The sequence below is a fragment of the Phalacrocorax aristotelis genome, chromosome 3, assembly GCF_949628215.1.
Source record: "Phalacrocorax aristotelis chromosome 3, bGulAri2.1, whole genome shotgun sequence".
Lineage (NCBI taxonomy): Eukaryota > Metazoa > Chordata > Aves > Suliformes > Phalacrocoracidae > Phalacrocorax > Phalacrocorax aristotelis.
Window position 1 is genome coordinate 6,402,029 of NC_134278.1, and position 21,178 is coordinate 6,423,206.

Consider the following 21,178-nt stretch of genomic DNA (forward strand, 5'->3'; position numbering starts at 1 on the left):
CTGTCAAACTTCAAGTTTTCATCTTTTATTCTCCAAATGGGGATCAGTGCTGTAGTTACAGTGTCATACAACTAATGATGTGTCATACGTATTTGGGCAGTATTCAACAGCAGTAGCTGAAAAGCGAAGCGAAAAAAATATTATCTGGCGTCACCCATGCAACTTTCGAACCAGTGATCTCTCTGGTGCATAAGTCTCATGTTCATATCAAGAATAACTGAAAAATAAGCTTACAAGGCTGTGCAATCGACTTTCCTTATTGCACCAACTCAGTCATAAAAAGAGCAGGTTTCCCCATATTTTAATAAAATATCTGTCTGCTCAGACTTACCCAGAAGACAGTGAAAGTTGGTGGCCTAGCAGGTTAATATTCTTAATTAAATAATATTGTAGTGGAAACCATGGGAATATATGAACATGGTCATTTTAGAGAGAGTTTTGCCTGAGGGATGTAGTCTTATTGCATGATTCATAGTGAATGCACTCAGTCTTTGTGTCCTGTGCATAACCAAAGTGCATGTGGGACGGGGAGCATGGGTGTCTATTATGTAATTAATGTATATGATTCATATAAATACGCATCACAGTCATTTAACAGAAAGCTTTGGGTCTGATCCAGCAAGTCCTCAGCACATGCAAGGTTCAGAGCACGGAGTGCAGCTCGGGTTGCTTCTGTAGTCACAAGAGGGCTGCTCCGCAGCAGGTGAAGGAGGTATGGGTGTAGATGTCCTCAGGGCAGACATCCATATCTGAGGCAGTCACCCTCAGCTCCCTTTTGAGCCAGTGGGGACAAACTGGTGTTTGCAGGACTTGACCAGCCTGCAGATGAGCTGTACTGGTCCCTGGCAGTGCTTTGGAAGAGCCTCACTGTCTCCACGGGCTCTAAAGCGAGCCTAGGTGAGTAGTTCAGGTACAAACACGTCTGATCTGATAGTCTGCCTTTGGTGAGGTGATTTAAGAGATGATTTAACTGTCCCATAAACATATCCATATCACAGCCTGGTTACGCTTCAGTCCTGGTTTAACCCTGCTGTGCTCTGCCTCACCCTGACCTCTACCTGCTCTGCGATTGCAGGGTTTGAGCGTGAATTTAATTTTGTTGAGAATACTGAGAAGGGAGGTGGGGAAACCTCTTCCCCTACACTTTTCCCGGACCTCCTCACCCTTCTGCCAAAACGCTAGTCTCTTGCTTTTTGCTTCACCTCTGAAAGAGACTTGTGGGGTCAAGTTGTTAAGGTGCTGGAGGACCTGCCCGGCAAGTGTAACATGAAAACATCCAGCGCTGCCTGTGGAAGAGCCTGTCCTACACAACTGTGTTTGACAAACGCCCATATGACAAAGGAGAAAATTAAAACTGCATCTAAATAGCAGGACAAATCACCAAACCTATCTTTTCCAGCGCCAGGCTTGCACTCTTTGCAGATAGTTGTCAGCTGGGGATGCTGGCCTCGTGCCATCGTGCCCAAACTCTCCCATCCCACATGCTGGAGTCCCTGCAGCGTGTAGGGTGGATTCTGCTGCCTTTATATTTACTGTGTCATTGAATAGGGGCACGCTGAGATAGATGAGGGACACGCTGGGCTCAGCCTCGAAACAAAAGAAGTTTGTAGACTCATCCCTCAGAACTAAAATGGCCAGAAAGGAATATCTTTACCAATAAATCACACAGTGGTAGGGCCTGGGCTGTTGTTAAACACCGGTATTGTTAAATTGTCAGCGAGGTTGGTTTTGAGCAGGGTTGGCCAGCACGCTCCCGAGCAGGTCCCAGCTGTGGTTTGGAAATGAGCAGAGTCCTGAACCCATTCCCGTGGGCAGCTTGGGGGCAGGCACCCTGTTGTGGAGGCTAAAAGGATTTACTATTACAGCTGTGGCCAGACCATCCCGGCTGGATTTGAAGCCAGAGAATGGGCCCTGACCCTAGGCTGTTTGCTAGTTCGAGTGTAGCCAAACTTTCCTATTAATTCGTCTTGCTCTGTAGATATCACTGCATCGTTTTAGACCATCCTGGACCTACATCGGGTACTGAATTTAAGAAACGCTCCTGTTCTGCCAGCTCACTGAAGGCTGGCAAGCAGAAGTGCAACCCTGCGAGTGCGAGCCATGCCCTAATCAGTGACAATTCTGTTCCTTTACACAATTTAATTTGCATTCTTGTAAGCCTACAAATCTTAAAATAAAAAAACCACACATAATGGAAGCAGCTCCAGCTGAACCTCTGGATTTAGTGTTTGTATGTTAACGAGAAAGTGGCTCACAGCGATGGGCTGGTTTTCCTTGAGTTCCTGTACTGGTTGTCATCTTGGTTTCTAAACCTGAATATGAATTCCCTTGGATTTTGCTTAATGTCACATACACACATGATCTTTATAATACAGATTTTTCTCTTTTGGCGGGGATTTGGTCTTTGAAAAATATTAACTTTATGAAAGAAAAGTTGTTTATCTTCTAAGGAGCTCAGAAAACTTTACAGCCACTAAGTAAAAACTGTGGTCATGTGAAGTAGCTATTCTTGCATCCCTTAACTCATACTAGCTTCATTAAATTTTGTGGGTAATAAGCATGTTTCAGGATGAAACCCTTAAAAAGAGAAGGCATTAGTGCTGTCTCCAAAATACAATTCTTTTCCTCTTTACATGGGTCTGGGGAGCAGGGAAATGGTTAATACCATGACCATTGCCAGCAATGGCCTTGGTGTTAGCAACTCCTGAAATGACTGAGCAGTTCACGCTTCAGCAATATTGTCTCAGGCTCTTGGCAAACCCAAGAAGCCAGCTCTGTGTCTGGTGCTCTCACTATGCTGCGATGTTTTTCTTGGTGACTACAACAATTTTCACTCTGTCTTCTTTTTTTTAGAAAATGGAAGCTGAGAGACTCAAGGTTGTCTCTGTCTCCATTTCTCCTAGCTAATTTTCAGTGCTTTCCCTGCGAGGTGACACTGAGTTAAGGCAAAGTAAAGAACTAAGAACTTCGGATAGCTCAGGTGTTCAGAAACAACCCGTTCATTTTGCTACCTGCCCTAATCTTGTAACTTGTCTTTTTTTTTTTTCATTATTTTTCAGTGGTTCTATTTATTTTGTTTACCGCAGGTTTTCCATTTTTAGTCTCCTGCCCACTTGGTGCCACCTGGGAATCTCAGCACCTTGGCACTCGTCTGTGGGGTTTCAGCAGCAGCCTCTCTGCTGGGTAGAATCTCTCACTGGGGTAATGGTCCAGGAGATGCGTTGCATGAGGAAGGCCAAATTTTTCTAGCGTGGGTGGCCTCAGATTAGGCACCTATACCCATATTTAGGTGGTGAAACATGCGAGCTGATTTTCAGACATTTGAATATTATAATGCGTGTCTTTAAGCCCTTTTGATTTACTTAAAACGGCAGTTGGGAGAGGAAATAAACAGGAAAAATGAAGGCAGAGGGAAAGAGTTTTATTCCTGAAATAAGGGATTTTAAAAAATACCAAAAAGAAACAAGTGGAATGTTTTTAAATGGAATAAATTTGTTGCTGATACAGGCAGGAAATAGCACACTCCAATGTATGTGGATGTATAGATATATTTTTATCTGAGCTTTTTTTTGCAATGTGTTTTATATTTAGGACACATATCAAGATTTGCATCTGTTTCCAGAACTTGCTGCTAACAGTTAGTAATGATGCCAAAACATACTTTAGTTCCAGCTTGAGACCAAATGATATTCAGGGCGCTTTTTTTATTACTAATTTAGGGTCTGATATTAATTAAGGAAATTTTTCCATAAGTGCCAGGCCTTTTCTGAAGAACTCATTAAAATTATATTAACTTAAACCGGAATCACAGTCTGAGCATGTTTTGTAATGATTATTCTTACTGACTCTGCTGGGTTTTGTAAACAGAATGCTAATTGTTAATGGGGCAACCGGGCGCTTGATTCCAGACTTTCGAAGGGCCAGATTCTGAGCCATTACCTAGATGTGTGCTCCCAATAAAGTCAATAACAGGAAGGCTGTGGGACCGAGCTCTTGGTTTCATGCTTGTGCAAAGGCATATCATTTCTACATTGCCTTGGTGGAATTGCTGTTGGTTTTCTACCTAGGATGGAGCCATCAGCGGTGGCTGATGCAGGACCGTGTGTGTTCTGATATGGAGGGGGAATCTAACCCCACAGTTGAAGCTCTCTGGTACATACAGGATGATCAGGATCACTTATTTTGCTCTTAAGTCTCTGTAGCCATGAGTCTTTGTTGCACTGAATTTAGTATGATTAATTGCACAAGCTGTATTTATTAAATGGTTCTGTAAAATGTGGGAGAATTTGGTCCTTCTCAGGCTGACCGTGTTTGGTACAAGATAGGTAGAAAAGTATCTTATGCCTTCCAGGCCTTGTGTGGTTTAAAAGGCCCATTTCTGCAAATATTGCGCTAAAAAATACAATTCAAGAGTAAGAACCTGCTGCTGGTAGAAATAGCCGGAGCTGCCTTGTCTTTAGGTAAAATTTCCTCACATTTCTGGCCATGAAGAACTTGGTCATGAAGGGAGTGTTAGAGCTGAGCAGAGCTTCACAACACCTTTTTGAAGTGGTTTAGTAATAGTTGTTGGCCACATTTTACAGATGCCCAAATCTCCTCCCATCTTCATGGATGTTTTAGCAGAAGAGGGTTTGGTGTCATGCCAGTTTGGCTGCCAGATTTAAAAGAGCATTGATATTGGTGATACTGGGCTGATACTGGTGACTGAAAGAGGAGGTGAGAGCTGTGCAAGTGGTTCAGGCTTTCTCTGGTGGTACAAGAGAAAACAACGCAGGCAGCGAAGGAGAAGATGAATGAGATAAAATGAAGGTGCACACCTTCACGTGGCTCTTAAAGGATGTTATTAAGAGAGAAGGAACTATTTCATATGCATAAAGGGAGGGTATTTGGGGACGCTAATCTGGAAATCTCTTAATATTTGCTTTCAGACTGGCTCAAAAAGAGCGAGGGAAGGGATCAAAGCAGGCGATGCCTTCCTGAGCTTGGGACAGGTTCCCCATGTCCACAAGAGCAGTGTACGGGTGGTGCAGGGTCCCCTCGGGGGAACTTGACCCTGCACTCACGTGGTGCTCGATTATGCTTCTGTATCCAAGGAGGTTTTTTTGGGGACAGCAAGGGTTTTTAGCAATGGTGGAGTTCTGTCTATAAAGCTTAGGGGAGAATAATTTGATAGAAGGAACTTTCAACAAATATACAGATTCATAGGTTATTAATGCAGTGAAGTCCATGCGATCATCTGCTTTGAACCCAGCTGTAAGATTTCCCCAGATTAGCTTGCATCTGAACTTGAGGATAACCTTTGAGAAAAAAAAAAAAAAAAACCATGAAAACTCAGTTGGTCTTCATTTAAAAATTTCCAGGGAAGCAAAATCCACCACAACCTTTGGTTACAGACTCTAATTAAGCTCGCTTGGAAATGTGGGTCTTATTACTAGTCTGAATTTGTCTAACTTTAGTTTCTACTCATTTGAACTTGCTATAACTTTGTCTGCCAGATTGCAGCACTGGTTTTTATTTCTGAGGTTCGAGTGAGTTCCTGCGGCAGTGACAGGTACAACAAGGAGGTGGTCAAGGAGGTTGCTGTGGTGGGTCTCAGGAGGGTGGCAGAGGCCACAGGGAGCTGGGCGCTGCGGGATGCAGAACTGGTTTGACTTGCGAGGAGGCTGGAGGGGCACTGTGCAAAAATATTTTGGTCATTTAAGTTTGCTGTGGGTTCACTATGATCTATCAAAGAGTGGAAGTTCCCTTCCCTAATCAGCCAAACTCCTACGTATCCACTGAAAAGGAGTTATTTTTGGTTGAATTACTAGTCGGACTCTGCTTTTCCAGCCCACCTGAAAAAACGCACTGAGAAGGCATTTTTCACTGACTTTGCGGGCTTCTGCAATTCCTTCAGGATTTTTTCTGGTTTTATATTTGCCCAATTGTAAAGTCCCTCCCATTTTTTCTAACAAAATGAATTTAATTCCTCACCCACTACCCTAGATGGAGATACAGGAATAGGACAACAGGATATGCATTCTCCCCTAGTTTTCATACACTGTTTAACCTTTCATTTTAAGAAACGCAGGTATAGTCATGGGGCCTTTTTCCTCCAGGTTTAGTTAGCATTTGCTCTGTCAAAAGCAAAGGGAGGCCTGCAGCTCAGAGCTCAGGCTGTGGCCCCGCTGGGTAGCAGACCCCCAGGCAGTGCAGCCTCTTCGCTCTCCACGTTCATAATTATTCCACAGGCTAATCTGCAAACAGAGAGTCGAAACTGTGTTAAACCCGTGGGATTACTTGGACCACGCAATGCTGTCTTTGCATGAAAAAGTTTAGTTCTGGCAAAAGAGGTATCATACACTTAATGCAGGGGGGGTTGTGGCATTTTAGAGGTGCTTGTGGAGGAGGAGAGGAGTCAGTGTGTGCTCTGTCTTCAGCCTGCCCTGCGCCATGTCACCTCCAAGCTTCCCGGTTGTTTTTCCCAAAGGTCTCTCTAACCACCCACTTGACCTTTTATCCTGTCGTAGCTATGAATCTTTGCCGAAATACGTTATTTTGAAATAGAAGTGCTGAGTGTAGGCAGCTGGAGGAAGCCTCCTTGGGCTCTTGTGAGAAAGGCGAGCAACCGTGATGAGAGAAGGGGAGCACCAACAGAGAAAAACAGCCTGGGGGATTTAAAATAAGGATCAGTTCTGAAAGCAAAATGGAGGCATAGGGCATCTCACGTCGACCTTTTTGCCTCTTAACGTCACATTTCTGGTGGTGAGAAGTGGAAGGTGGTATGCTCGGATTAGGAGCGGTACCCACAAAACCTCTTTCATTTAGCTGAGATGAAAAGTCCCTACGCAAGGTCTAGTGACGCCACATGCGTGGTTTCCACTTGTTATTTTTAATGGTTAACTGGGCTATTGCTGTCTGATCCATAAGCATCAATGCCGTTTAATGCCCTTTTCTATTAAACAAGCACTGTCTAGAACAGAATATTATGAGGCCAGCAGCTAAAGGTATGTCCACCTTGGTTTAGTTTATATAATTAGGCTGCGCAATGGGCTTGCTTGGAAAACAGGATTGCAGCACAGCTACAGAACCAAATGTATGAGGCACATCATTTTTAGGTGATAGATGTCTGTAGAAACACAGCCTGCTATATTTAATTCTGTGCTGAAATTGTGTTCCGTGTTGTGCTGAAAGCTGAGCATGGGATTGAAAAGAGATTTCCACGAACTGGAGATCAGTCGCCTTGCCAGACCCCTTGACAAGGCTTCGCATGAGGTTTTGACTGTAGCTGGAGCACCGAAGTATGGCTACAGCAGGCGATGCGGTTCAGTGATCAAAGTAACAGTTGTATTTTTGAATAGCTAATGGGCCTTTGCTGGAATCACTGCTGGCCACGCAATAGGCAGTGGCTGCTAATATTGTTTGTATTGCCATAGCGCCTGGAAGTCCGATCCCATTCTGCTAAGGACTATACAGTTAAAGAAGAGGAGGAAAAAAAAGAGAGGTCAGCCCTGTCCTCTATGAATTTGCACTCTTAAATACAGTACAACTAATTACAAGATGTACAACAGAATGCAAGAGGGAATTGAGGAAACACAAAGAGAGCCAGTGAGGCTATAGCAGAGGCTGCAGCCTCGCTAGCGCCCGTGGTAGCGAGCATGGGTCAGAAGGGAGTCAAGGATGATGCTTGAAGGAGGGTACTGAGATAGCTCTGTGGCTCTTCAACTCCTCCTGGGCTTCAGGGGCAGCTGACAAGAAAGCACAAAGCTGCTTGTTACAGCTTGTAATGAGAGGCAAACAGCATCATGACTGAAAAAGCTGAGTGGGACAGATCATCAGCCCCACCAGGTTAGACCACGGCCCCATCCAGGACCCACTGCGTTCTCAGCGTGGCCAAAAGCGGTCGCTCAGTTCCGCTGGAGTGCAAAACCAGAATATGCATATTCCCAAGCTGCAGGGGTTTCCAAAGCTGGAGTTTTTTGCCTGGATTGTTGTATTTAATAGCTGTTGATAGACCTCTGTGAATCTACTTAACCTTAGGTGGGTGGGAATAACCCCAGAGGAGCTGCTAGATCACTTCTATTTCCTGTAGGTCTGTAGTGTCGTAGTCATCATATAGGACTGACAGGGACCTCATGAGATCATATGATCCGTGCCCCTCTGTGCAGAAATAGGATCGAACATCTGCAGGTCATTCCTGTTAAGTGTAGCCAACTAGTTATGTGTATTGCTGCCATTGAAAACAAAAATAAAACCATGTCCCAAAGAAGGAAAAATCCCAGCCAAAGAACTTCATTAAGGTTGAAATAGATCATTTCTGTGCAGTTAAAAAAAATTTAGAAAATAAACAAAGGAAGTCAAAGCTAAGATTATAAAAGAATATATGAATAAATGCTTGAGAAGTGATGGGGACTTTGTGAATGCATTCAAAATATCCAGGGCTTCTGAATGACATTGCTGCCCATAAAATGGGAGGCATCACTGCAGCATGGTGAATAGACCCATAGCTGCATAGGGTTTGTCAGCATTGGCAGAGAGAAGGTATAGAGTGGAAACCTCTGTGGGAGAGAGCACGAACATTTAGATAGCCTCTAGGGCGCAGATTGCAAAGGCTGGGATCTGGACTAGGGACTGAGGACTAAATATTCAACCTTCTGCAAAGGTAACTGGTTTACTAAATAGGAAGGGAAGCAAGTGCCTCTAAAACACGAGGAGGGCTGCTGACCCAAAATCTCTGCAACACGAGCCTGAGATGAAATGGCTCGTTGGAAGAGGTGTCTCGCAGAAGCTTCTCAGAGGAAGTCCCTGGGAACTGGGATGTGGATGCTGGCATAGGCGGAGGAGCCACAGAGGAATCCTGGCAACGGGAAAAAGGCACCTCTCTTCCCCCTTTCTTCCCTCTTCCTCTCTCAAATATCTCCCTCTAAAGGGATTTTTTGTTTGTTTTTGTTTTCATTTTGATTCCTGCTAAAAGCCAACCCATGCTGGGTTTTTTTTATGAGTGAAAAGGAGCGGCAGGGGAGGATCTAAGTACCACCAGAGCCTAATTAGGACCCATCATATTAGATTCCAAAATTAGATAGGAAGCTGGGTTTAAGGGTAGTCCAAACCCAACCAGTTCCTAGTTTGGCCTGGCCCACGTAGGTGGGCCAGACTAGTTTGGAGCTGTTTTGAGGACAGGCTGCTTGCCCATGGAGGAAACTGTTCCAGCCGCAGTGGAGCTGGAGCATGGCGCCTGGTCCTCAGCCGGGCCAGCTTCTGCTCTCACCGGTCTGCTCTGCAGATGCGCTGGAGGGGCGTTTAGTTTAAAGGAGTTCTAGCTGTTGCTTTCTCAAGCAGATGACGACAACTGAAGGCGATAATTCAGGGTGACTTTGTATGCCTCTTTTTTGTTTCAGATATCAGGATTGCATATGAAAGTTTATTTTAAGCCAGGTTCTCTTTACTCTGTCTGACTTCCACCTTTTCTGTGTCTTCACCTGTTGAAGAGCTTATAAAAAATGTGATTGATTTTGCATTTAATCTTTGTAACTTTACAACATCTTCCAACAAAGGATTTCATAGTATTTTCCAAGCCGTGCTACTGACCTTTGTCAGAAGTATTAAAATATCCATCTTACAGCAAGCAAAATTTAGCTAGGAAAATCAAATTATATGCCCAAAGTCACAAAACAAATCAGTAGCAAGAGCCAGAAAGCAATGCATCATGTTTCCCCTTTTAACAGCTTTAATAGATAAGTAGGCTTTCTAAACTTCTAAATAACATAGGCTTTTTTTGCCAATATGCAATTATCCTGTGCAATATCTCCATGATACGTTTATTTTTTACCAGCCTGGTTAGATGTTGTCCAAGCTCTCTTTTGAAATTAAGCGAATTCAGAGACTAGTTAGGTTATCCTGACTTAACTACATGCTTAGTTAGACTTCAGTAGGAGTACGCATTTCTACAGCCTATGGCAAGCGCACGGCGGTGAGTCTTAACTTAATCCTCTGTCACAGAATTGTAGTATCTCACATTTACCATAAGCTGTGGCCGTTCAAATGATTGTTACTGTGGTTTATTTGAGATGTGGTAACTTGGATTTTAAGGTCAGACCATCAATAGTGATTTGAGCTGCTAGTGGTATAGCCTAAGTTGCAGTACAGCAAACAGCCTAAAGCACATTTATGATGTGAGCTATTACAGACCAAAGTCTGTTTCTCTTTCTCATCACCAGTTTCCTGGGAGGATAAAAACCATATTCAGACTTTACACTATGGAGGAAAAGCATTTATTTAGAGGTGTTCAAAGTTGGGTTGGTTTAAGCTTCAGCTCAGCTGATGAATGGAGATGCTGTGTGAACAAGCTTATAATGTATTGAAACTTAGCTTACAGTAGTTTGCCTTAACTTCGTAAGAAACTCAGGTTGGGTCTGAAATGAATGGAAAAATATACAGAGGGTTTTACACTGATTTTATTAAATGAGACTGAAAATCGATTGTTGAAGTGGTGCAATGCTGAATGTAAAAAGGGATACAGTGCCTCTAGCCCTGCATACAACCACGTTGAGCAATCCGTGTCCTGCTGAAGTTGATGGCAGTTTGGTATCTAATTGGGCACCGAGTACCGAAATGCGTGGATAGAAACCTCTGTAGGTCTTTGCACCGGTCCAGTGGTTTTGACTCTTAGATATGAGAGCAGCAGCTCTAGCGAAAAGAGCCCAGCAGTGGCGTGCATAGGTTTCCTCCGTCTCCCCAAAGCTCGTGGTGGCTTGGGGCACGTCTGTGTTGGGCAGCGGCGAGTCCTGCTCTGTGGCTTGTCGAGAGTCGCAGCTTTGCTCCTGCGGTGCCGAGGGTCGTGACATCCCCGAGCTGCTCTCGTTCTGCCCCATGAGACAGGCGCAGCGGTTCGGCTCGGTGTTAGCCCACACATCTCCCGGCAGGGCTCCTTCGCACCCTGAGCCTCCCGAAATTCCTTTGACCAGTCTTGAGTCATGCTGACGTGTTTGACAATTTTATCACGGCTTGACGTTGCCGCCGTTCTTGTTACTTGGGGGAAATGTCGTGTTCTCACTGCAAGGGAAAAAAATTGGCTGTCGCTGGGTGAGTTTTTTTCCACTGTTTTCACTCCAACAGCGTTACTTTGCCTGCTGCTAAAATCCTTAACCTAAGATGGAAATGCCTCCCCAGTATCTCCCCTCTCATTTCTCCAGTATCCAAAAGTTCTCCATGAGCTAAGCGCCCCCATCCCCTTTGGAGCGGCTGCCCATGAAAGTGGGCTCCCGTGCAGCTGCCGCTCCGAACACAAGCAGCTGCTTTCCGCTGCCTCCCCGCAGGACGAGGTGTGCCTGTTCACCCTCCGGGGACACAGGACTTCACGCTGGGGAGGAGAAAGAAAACCCAACATCATGGCCCTGAATGTGGACAGGGACCGAGGCTGAAAATGTGCGTTGAAGGGAGAAGCTATTTTGGAGGGGAAAAGTGTGGTTTTAATTGTTTAGATGAGGGGGTTTCATGTTTTATGGATGTCTGGGGAGGTGCCCTTTCTTCCTCCATGTACAATATTGTTCAGGAAGAAAAAAAATAAATTTGGACTAGCTACATTTGTGAATTTAAGGTTTTTTGGCCAGAAGTGTAACAATTTGTAGGGTTTGATTTTTCTCTGGAAAGAAAAAAAAAGTGTTTTGAGAATAAGGCCCGGGAAACCAAAATATGTTTGTTTTTGTTTAACTCCCTCTGTAGAGAAATCGTCTCTTGTCTATTGTTAAGAGAGAGGTTTAAATCAAAGGCAAATTCTACATATTCTAAAATATACAGACAACTCTTTGAAAGCAAAGCCAAGCAAAACTTTAAAAGAGACCTTCTCCTTGATGCAGAAGTTTTCAGTTAGTTTACTGTGCCGAGGCTCGAGTGGAGAGAAACAGCCTGAGAAACAAATCGCAAATCCCTGTTTTGGAGGCAGAAGTCGGGGATAGCATCATATTAATAGCACGCGAGACCTTTCCTCAGAGCTTCTCGTCCAGGGCTTTTCCAGCAGCGGCGAGGAAAAGGCTTTGCAGCTCGTGGGGATTGTTGTGCTCAGATTTGGCTGCGGAAGGTTTAAGCGAAGTGCAGAGAGAGGGAGCGGAGGGCCTGATCCTCTCGTGTTGGGTGGTCCCTCCTACTGCAAATAACCCTATTGAAAACAGAGGGACTATTTGTGGAGTCATTTGTCAGGAAAAGTAGGGTTTGTAGGATACAGCCTCAATTAGCAGCCAAATTCCTGGTTATTTTCTCGTGATAAAAACACGGCTAGCTGTCACAGAGATGCACGTAGCATCTCTTCGGTCCCCGTTTGAACTCCTGCCACTTGCTCCGTGCTTCTTCCCGCTTCCTCAGCCATCCAAAAACCATTCCGTCACCACGCTAGCTGGGATGAGCTGGCTGCATCCCTCCTGCCTGGAACTGCTGTGGCCTCCGGCCCTTTGCCGTGCCTTTTGGGATTGGCGGGGCTTGCGCTGTGCGTTCCCTGGCCCCCGCTCACTGGTACCCATCGGAGAGGGCACCCTGGGGTTGCTCTTCACCTTCCGCCCCTGGCCGCTGGAGCGCATTAGGCAGATGATATACACCCCCTGCGTGACCTAACACACCATCCCCACCATAAATCCTGCTTTTAATATGACCCAGGTACAGTCAACCCCATCCAGAGGATGGCCCTCCTGTATCCAGCCTTTCTCGGGAGATTTACTTAACGAACAGTTCATCACCGAGCTGCAGTTTTTGGAAGCGCTGTTAACGGCACGCGTCCTCGCCGGGCGGGCGCCCTGCCCGACCCGCGCACGCCGGCGCAGGCAGGCGACGGCCCCGCGCGGGCTCGGCGCGCCGGCGGGTGCCGGGAGGGCTTTCGGGGAGCCGCGGGAGTGCTGATAGCAGCGCCGTTATTTGGGGGAGGGAGCAGTGCTCTCGTCAGTTGTATTTTTTTTTGTGGCTCCCTGTTTTGGTAGCCCAAGCCATTAGTGGTTTTTAATTTATTTTTTTTTTTATCTTTTCCCCCTTGAAATTGAAATAAGGGCTGAAAGAGTAGATTTGTCCTTCTTTTTCTTTTTTTTTCTCCTTTTTTTCCTCTATTTTTTCTTTTTTTTTTTTTTTTTTTTTTTTTTTGGCTAATCTGAGGCACACTGCCACATCTGAAGCCACTTGGCTCATTATGGATTTCATGGAAACCGATTCCCTGAAAGTGTTTCCATATGTGTGTTCCCAATATATCCCATCCTTTTCTAAATGGGAGTACAAACTCGCACACGAGCTGGAAATGGCTTCAGGATGTGACAGAGAAGTCATATGACTGGAGTGGCACTGTGTGTGGCCCTCTCTGAAAGACACGGTGTCCTGTGTGCTGGCTCCCATCCTACAGTAGATCCAGTTTCAAAGAATATCTTCCTTCCCGGCTTCTTAAAAACTCTTAATCAAGAACCAGCAAGGAATCCTCTGTCCTCAGGAGGCATGTGTATTAGCTGAATGAGATTCGAAAGGAAAATTTGGATGGGGAGGAAAAAAGAAAGGTTTAAAGGGTGAAATTACAGAGCAATGCCAAGGGCTTCCCCCCTCCTCCCCGCCCCTGCAAAACATAGTTTCTTTGTGTCTGCTTGAGGATCGGATGGTATTTCTGAGTTGCTAGCATGCAGTGGAAAAGTACAATTCATGACAACATTGGAAACAAATATTTATACTGGATAGTTAAGGCACATTTTTCTAAAAAGAGAAAAAAAAAAAAAAAAAAAAAACCACCACCAAACCAAAAAAAAGCAGCAATAAAGTAGACTGCTCGCCCCAATGTATATTATCTTCCCATTCATTGGATTTGTACAGGATTCTCGTACTGACGCTCACTGTCACCGTGCACGCGTTGCGGCTCTCAGCCCGGCGGTTTCACCCCCTTGCTGTATGCAACGCCGCTGAGGTTGCTGTCCAAGAAAAGCCTCAAATGTTCCTTCTGATGCGTTTCGGCTGGGGTTGGTGAAAAGCAGCACTGGCTGAAATTCAGGCAGGAAAAAACTGGGGAGAACGGAACAGAGCGCGACACGTGCCTGTGTGCGTGTTTGTGCCGCGCAGCGTTGCAGAGCTGCTAGACTCGAACCAGGAAACGTTATTTACTTTTTCCTTCCAACATGACGGCGTAGATGGCCTGAGACTTTAAACAAGCAAGGGGGGTTTCATATATTACCAATTCCTTTCCACCTGAATCACCCGTGACAGCTCCAGACTGAAGTCACTGGGATGAGATAGCAAAGACGGAGAGGTTGAGAGGCTCCCCATCACACCAGGTCAACGGACATCCTCCGGTGGCAGGAGACAACCGCAAGCCAAGGACACATTTCTGTAATGTAACCATTTGTCCCCCTCCTGTGGTTCTTGTTAGAAAGGTTTGTGAATCGTGTGTAAGCAAAGCTTCACAAGAGGCAACATCTATAAATGAGACAGCAGTGACCGATTCTTTTCATAGCTCCATTTCTGCTCCCAACAGTCCATCTAGGAGGGATTTGTTGTTGCTTTTTTCCACATGCGGCAGGAATTTCTACCCATTGATGTTCCTAAATTTAAGATGAGCTGCCTCTTGAGGTGCAGCCAGCAGCCACCTGTGTTTAGATGCGTAGTGTCACCCAGCAAGACTTAGGTGCCTAAGGAAAATCACCTTCTTCCAGCGTGGTTCATCCAGCAGAAGAGTCCTACTGAGGGAGCGGGGCAGGTGGTGATGGAGCCCGGGCTGGAAAAGTGCAAAGAGACTCCAATTTTGCCACTAAGCAATATAACAGCTCTGCTTGGGAAACACTCTCCTTTATTTGCACGAGTGGTACTTTAATGGTCGCTGCTAATTATGTTATTTATGGGGTGTTTCTCCCAGCAAAGGGCTTAGGTGCTGTGCCATAAACCCAGTGAAAACATCTATCTGCAAATTAATCTGTGGAATTTTAGGTGCCGAAGTCCTGTTACCTAAATACCAGAAGGCACTGGGGTACCGAGGGGCGGTGAGAAGAGATGCACGAGAATGAGTTTCTTGCATGTTGTGCGTGAGGCTCTGAAGGGGTTAAAATGTTCCTTCCTCCCTCCGACTTTTGTGAGACTTGTGTGCTTAATAATGTTGCAGTTTAAATGGTCCCAACTAGGCCTTGAAGTTAACACCTTGTTGAGGTGAAGGAAAGGGGGGAGGGGGCAGTTTGCACCTTTTTCTGCTGCTATTGTTTGCCAGGAGACCTGGCTGGGGTAACCTGGGGAAAAAAAGGGGAGAAAAAAAAAAAAAGTAAAATGTTGCGCTTTTTTCCCCTGATTTTTTTTCCCCTGAATTAAAGGGAGAGGAAGTGCATTAGAAAACACACCATTTCCTATGACAAATAGTTGCAAGTATCCAGACGATGTGCACTCATCCCAAAAGTGAACCGGGGGCAGAGGGGCCCTGTGCGCTACTTGTGCGGCGCTGCAGGACCCTCGCCCTTGCAGCGGGTAGACAGGAATTGCAGTCCCAGGCTCCATCCTGCAATAGCATCCAGCGGGAAGCTGGTACAGCACCTGTGGAGAATCAAAGTCTTGCCTGGAGGGAGGCAGGAGAAGGATCGTGCTGTGTTTCATTCACTAAACACTTAGTAGCAGAGGCAGGTGACTGGGATTTAACAAAATGAAGAGCAAAATAACACTCTTGGCCTGATACAGAAGGATGCTTGGGGAAAACAGAGTTCCAGCTAGCAAATAATCACTCCCCGCCATGCAAACACGTTGCAAAGAATCCGTAAGATTGCAAAACTAAGTGCGCAGAAATTGGGAAATGTCAGTACTTACATTGCCTGTGCAACTTTAAATCAGCCTCATTCTGCTTATGCATTATATTGCAGATTTTAATTACAGGATCACATGATACTTTTCCCACGGGATTCCTGTCTCATTCAGTGCACAGGATGGACAGTGCCTACTTAATGAGCAGCTCTTCAATATTTTGTTTTCTTCTTGTTCTTTGCATTTCCTCAGGCCTTGCTTATTCTGCTCTGAAGAAGGAATTCTTAATTTCGTGATGGGCTTTGCTCTAGTACTTCTGCCATAGCATTTGTAGACAGTTCATTGCAGTGCAATATTCCCGAGAAAGAAAGAAGCTGCTTTAAAAGGAGTACTGAGACTGACTCTAAGGTCTCCTGTAGTTCAGTGCACCGTCTGTGTATCACCTACATCATGAATTTTTTTCTGCCTTCAGTCTTATGTTCAGACCTGAGCTCCTGTGGGCTTCAGCTTCGGCTGTGAATATTTAGCACACGTGCACGTCAGAAGCCAACATCTTTGCTGGGCACAGAAAATGAGAGAAGTAAAAATGTGATTTGGAGAGATTTCAACTGAGTCATGTAGGAGCCGCGTGGCAGAAACACATATAAAATCCAGTTTGCTGGGGAAAATCATCGGGTCTCCCTTGCCTTGATCACTCCTGATGTCTTCCAGCAGTGGATTTGGGGGATATATAGACAACGGTCTTCTCTGTTCCTCAACCCTGATACATGTCCAGAGGAGGTCAGCTTGTGTGCTGCCTGCAGGAGGCTTGTGTGAAAGGAATAGCACCTTCTCCTGTAATCGAATGCTGTATCGTAGTGCGCATGGAGAAGTGACTTGAATGCTGGCATTTCCTAGCTTTCTCACTCTTCACATGGCAGCCTTAATAATATCCTTTCATTTCTCTCTAGTTGTGCTTATAGTGTCTCAGATTTCTAAACATAGCGAACCCCAAGTAACCCTGCCTTCCCAAATTCTTCCCTGCAATATCGTACTAACATCCACGAGGACCGCCGTTCAGCTCCTTCTGTGCAGGCTGCTGCTGTTCCCGTGAATGGAGCCGCCGCCAGACCCATTCAGTCAGGACCGGCACGGGGATGGGTGGGGACGTCCCTGTGTTTCAGCAGTATTTGCAGACCTTTCAAAAAATTCGGGGGCTTGGGACTCCTGGATTTCACTCCAGTCTCTGGGCAAGTGTCTTTGTAGGGGCACAGACTCTTCTGCCCATTTTTAGGCAGAATGCTTATGATTTGTTCGTATTTGGCTGGATTTTCATGGCAACGTCTCTCACACAAAAGCCACTCCTATTCCAAAGTTCAAGTCCTCACTTCAAAGCATGGAACTGGTACAGCTTTTCAAAGGAAGGCTTCTCAGAGTTTAAGATTAGTAAAACAATATATTTTTCCCAGCAGAAGAGTTTCAGCTGAAATTTTAAAAACAAATAAAGGCATAAATCATAATTTAGCCTGAGACAGACGCCCAGCATGGACAATTTCAGCCAGAACGTTTAAAGTTTGGCAAGGCTGTAAGAGACTGAAAATCGTCTCATCATGTGAAGTGTGTGGCATACTTCATATGAGGCAATATTATCAGCTGTAAGTAATCCGAGCTGCACGTATAATGCATAGGCGTAGATGTTAGGGACGGATAAAACAGTTTTAGTAGATCAATCAGTGCTACGTCCCAGAATTGAACTATTGAACAAAACCCCAGGAAATGGAGTATCTGCTTTAGTGAATATCTTAACACTGAAGTTTTCCAAAACACAAGTGAATCGTTTAGCTACTGGTAAATATATTTATCTGTACATAACTGAATTTCCTTAACACAGACTATTCAGTGACTTTCGAGTACAGCACCACTCTGTTTTCCTGCACCCAGTGATTATGCATTGACTTGAAGCGCTAGAAATCTCCCTTTCAGACATAAGCAATAAGCCCAGGGGACCTTTCTTTTGGTAGTGACCTTATAGCATAAAATGACAAAGCAAATTGCTATATTTGTAAGTTATAAAATTATCCTATAACCCTTTAAAGTAGATGTCAGCTTGCTATACCCACAAGGAGTTAATCTATCCACAGTACATTATGATCTTTAATAATTGGAAGCGATTGGCCAAAGTGCTGTAAACCCGGCAGAAATTTGTTGCCTTATTTTCTGCAAACCACAAGCACAGCTTATTAATTGAGAAATGAACATTAACTGGCATCAGCTGGCATCTGTAAACTGAAAAAGAGAAATGGCCACGATACGCGTTCAGCTGTAAATGGTAGAGCTGCAAAGCTGCAACAGGTAAAATTGGTTTTTGAGCGCGAATGCAAAGCCGTTTTAGTCGGCTGCTGGCAAATGCCCAAGTCTAGGGTTTTTAATGAGGCTTCTGCATCAAAATAAGTGAAACCACATGGAATTTTAATTGTTCTTATTCTAAATATGAAACATACTGGAGGAGTACTCTTGAATCTAGGATGTTAGCATATATATTGGCATATTAATATTACCACCTTTCTGTTCTAAACGTATAGCTCTCAGAAAACTTGAGGGCCAGGTTACGTTAGGGTGGAATCAGCTTGGAAGGTTTAAAAATGGTTTAAACTGGGCTAGTTCACATCTGAAGGTATTTTTTGTTAAAAAAATATACTTTGTGTGTGTGTGTGTGTGTGTTGTCAAGAACGATGAGCTGATCAGACTGTTTAGGGAGAACGTATCACTCGCTGTGCTTGTTGCGTGTTTCTCTTCCTGGCGGCACAAAATAAAGTCTCTTCGCTTCACAGAAGCGTGGTTTCGCAACCACGCGGCCACGATGTAGGGCGGAGGATCTGTGCTTCGCCCATTTAATACAAGCTATCACGAGAGTGGGAATTCACAGATGCAAATTGTTTTCTTGCTCTGACGGAGGAAAATTAGCATAAATCTTTAATCCTGCTGGGGAGAGGAATAAATAAAGTATTTACTTGCACTGTCACGTTACTCTATTGCTGATCAACATCGCTGTTTGTGCACAGCCAGATACGCAAGGCTGGGTGCCATACCCAGAAGATCTATTTATCTTCCCAGTCCAGCAAAGAGCTAAACATATATAAATGAATATGCCTCTGGTCTTTGCAAGTTAGAACCAAAATCATCCTTAACACAAGGAGGTAGCACAGGGAGAGGAGGAGGAGGGTGAAATGCACCGGTGAGGTCTCATAGCAGTGAGATGGCAAGAAGCTGAATTTTAGAGGTGACTTTTTAAAAAGTTTCTGGACTCACTTAGAGAAGAGGCTTTAGAACAGGCATCAGAGAAAACTTTTTCTGATATCCAAAAATATCTTTACACAATGGAGATACAGAAGGCGGGGAACAAATCACGGCCTCGTGCAAGGAGCTATGGAGACAGCAAAAGGCACTTGCGCAAAAGGTGGGTTGGAGAAGTGAGTGTGCAGGAGCCGTGCAGACACAGCCATGAGTGAGATAAGAAAGGGTTATGGTTATTTGGCCTTTGGGTAAATAGGATTGTGCTTTACAAGCCACAGTAAAAACAAACAAGTGTGGGTTTACTAGGGTATATAAGGAGGTCTGTAGCCCCGCATTAGAAATGCCTATGTGTGGAGTGCACATTCCCAGTCATTCGACACATACGTGATCTCTTGGCAGCACCCATACAGATAATATTTGGATCTAGCCCTGAAAGGCGAGATCGCCTTTTAATGTGTAAAACTGTGTGGATGGTTTGTTATTAAGAAAAAAAAAAAAAGTATTGATTGCAAAGAAACGAAAAATGCCGATGATGTTCTACACCCTTACACTCATACCAATTCTACCTTTGATTATAAAAGTCTTGTTTAGCTTCTATCAGGGTAAACTAAGAGCAACTCTGTTCATGTTGGGAGAGTTGCAATAACAATTTTAAAAAAAAAAGTAGCATAAGTGGTAGCAGATTGAAACTCGGTATTTTGAGCAGCTGGGGAAATTATGTTCTAACCTTATATTTCCAGATACGTATCAGACCTGTTCACAATATAAAGGATAGTGTTCCAAAATTGCAGCTTTGAATCTGGGTGGTATCGCCTCTGGGTATTGTTTGCAGTTGGGAACGAAAGAAGTTGCATCAAGTAGTAGAGTGTTTGCTGTAAAGGTACAAGTTATATTACATTCCACAGGGCTGTGGTTGGAGAGCTTGATGATGGAGACAGACCCATTCACCCGCAGGTCACTGATTCGGTTCCAGATAAAGATAATAGTAATCACATTGTCATCAGAGTCAAAAATGGACTTTTACTGCCCATTTAAAGCTCTGTACTCGATATCTTTTGAGATGGCAGATTATAATCCCCAGGTTTCAGGCTGTGTGATTCAGACACTTGGCTGGCTGTGGCCGGGGTCCTCCAGCCTGAACCCAAGCTGCGCCTGAGCTTTGCCCCGCACCGCTTTTAGACATCATTGAAGACGTGGGTTAAATGAGCTGGTAGAACAGGAGAGAATAGTGGTCTAAACAACAAAATGTGCCACTCAAGGTGGTGGGATCTGTTGAGCCTGGGGCTTACGGTAGCAGCCACCGTTGTGGGTGCTATAGGGGGCCAAGGGCAGAAGGGCTGGAGGGACCTTCTGGCAGGTCCAAAGCCTACCTACAAGGAAAGGCACTGCTGCATCTTACACTGAGGATACACAGGGTGTTTCAGTGCTTAGCATGTCAGTTTGGCATCTAGAAGATGCCTTATTTTCCCTTTAGGTAAATCAGATTCGGTAGATTGGCAGAGATGGGTGAACCCTTGGATCAGAGTTGGCTGGGAAGCGCAGGGAGACCCCATTCGATTTCATGATTTTTCCTCTTTATTTATACCCTGCTTTTTGCAGCTCACTCTAAAAATGTATATATGTATCTACTGCATCCTGGCCAGTGCATTTCCCTCCCCTGTGCGCTCTACTTCTTCATTAGGCTTTTTCTCTTTCCCCCTGTCCCTTTTCCCACACCCTGTTTCCCCCCCACACTTTTCTGGCTCTCAACACAAGCTTTCACCATCTCTTTCTTCTGCTCCTGTCCATCCCCCAGCCTCCTAAGCAGATCACCAAGCTACTAATGTTTGCTTTCCAGTTCTGCTCCAAAACTTTGGGCATTTGATGTGGGATTAGAAATTAGGCAAAATGAGTTTACCCACCCCTGTTTTGTGTTAGTCTCCAATTCACAGCGTTACCATCCAGACATTCACGGTAGCCATAAACTGTGTGGTCTTTTTTTCAACCAGCCTGCGCAGACTACATAGGAAAACAACTTCTTTCAATGGCAAGAAGAGTGTTGGACTTGTAATTTTCCATCGACTGTACTGAAAAGTAAAATTTGCATCTTTGCTATCAGCTCAGTGGCTTTGCCCATCCTTTGGATGCAGCAAATAATATCTTTTGGCCATAGGAAGCAGATGAGCAGATCCTCACCTAAATAAATCGATCTAAGGGAAGGAGT

At 44.8% G+C, this 21,178-nt stretch overlaps 1 protein-coding gene across 2 annotated transcripts in view; it reads left to right on the top strand.

Annotated features, from left to right (window-relative positions):
* The window catches only part of RUNX2 (RUNX family transcription factor 2), a 92,205-nt gene that overhangs the window by 65,513 nt on the left and 5,514 nt on the right, over positions 1 to 21,178 (top strand). The window lies entirely within an intron of this gene.